Source organism: Scomber scombrus, chromosome 12 (assembly GCF_963691925.1).
Source record: "Scomber scombrus chromosome 12, fScoSco1.1, whole genome shotgun sequence".
NCBI classification, from domain to species: domain Eukaryota; kingdom Metazoa; phylum Chordata; class Actinopteri; order Scombriformes; family Scombridae; genus Scomber; species Scomber scombrus.
The window spans coordinates 4,742,004-4,743,652 of record NC_084981.1 but is presented as its reverse complement, the minus strand read 5'-3'; positions in this window follow the sequence as shown (position 1 = coordinate 4,743,652).

Below are 1,649 nucleotides of genomic sequence, written 5' to 3'. Positions count from 1 at the left end.
TGTTTTCTCACGGCCAATTACTCTGATTCATACATATCCTGTGAAAAACACATAGGTGAATTTGCAGAGTCACTGCGAAGTCATGCAAAACACGGAACAAGTGTAGGGAGTCCTAAAATAGACAAAACAGCTGTAGTCATACGAGTCAAAATAAAACAGGTGCAACTAAATCCAGTTGGGTTTATAGTTTAAGTGGAGCGTTTAAAGAGAGATACTTATCCTTTAACCTTCAAATATTAAAGGATAAGTATCCTTTTTTTAAAAAATCAAATAATAAGTTTAATAAATTATTTTACTCAGACCCTCCTTATTTTCTGCAAGCAACATTTGCTAGTGTGTTTCAATGATGATCAGATAGAGTAATACATAGATAATGAGATAGATAAATGTGTCCAAAGCAAAAACAAACATTTAAGTAAAATTTTATTTTCATATAATTTTTTTTCTTTTTTAGTAAAATTATATTTTTTTAATCAAGGATGGTAAAGGAAATTTAGAAGTGATTGAAGATTAGCATTTCTACTTCTACTCATACAGGCACTATTTACATTAATACACTCCATTTAATTATGTAACTAACAGTATTATTAATTTTTGACTCTAATAATCTCGTCTGCCAGTTTTTAAGAAAATGTGCCAAGCAACATGTGCTAATGCTTCAATGATAATCAGATAGATAGATAGATAGATAGATAGATAGATAGATAGATAGATAATGATATCGATAAATGTGTTCAAAGGAAAAAAAACAAAAACAAATGAAACACAAACGTAAGTAAAATTTTATTTTATAAAAATTGTCAAATTTGGGCCTCAAATCTGCACTCAGATGCAGTAAACACAATAACACATATAGCACATGCATCTGTTCACACGGCTACTGTATGGCCGATCAGGCAATATCAGAGCCTCAGGTGCTGGAACTCAGGTGGAGGTGATGAGCCATAGCACATGTGTGTGTGTGTGTGTGTGTGTGTGTGTGTGTGTTTATCAGTGCAGTGTATAGTACGCTCTAGATGTGTGTTGAGATGTGCTGTATGTGACATCTGTGTGTGTTCCTGTGTGTTTATGTGTGCTGCTACCCATGTGGTGTATGCTTGCTCGTGTGTGTGTGTGTGTGTGTGTGTGTGTGTGTGTGTGTGTGTGTGTGTGTGTGACCCATGCAGGAGCTGGTAAAGGTTAATTGGGCATTAGACTAAGCTGTGGACAGAGGGGGTGGCCTCCCACTCTGTCTCGGTCTCCCAGGGGTCCGGAGGTGCCCTATACACACACAGCAGGGTGCAGGTGTGTGTATGTAAGGGAGGCAAGCCTTCTTCTGAAATAAGTGACGTTCCTTCTCCCACCTCTCTCACCCCTCCCCTCCCCTACATCACTGGTGTGGCATTTAATGACCTAACACACACACACACCACAAACACACACTCAAAAGTACATCCTAATTAGTTACTGCCTAACATGAGGAGAGTTCAGCTGTGGGGTCCTGGGTGGTGTGTTGGGGTGGGTGGCAGCTGCATTCAGTGTGAGAAGGTCTTTAAAAAGGTGGATTTCACACACACACACACACACGCACGCACGCACGCACGCACGCATGCACGCACACGCACACACACACACACACACACACACACACACACACACACACACATAAA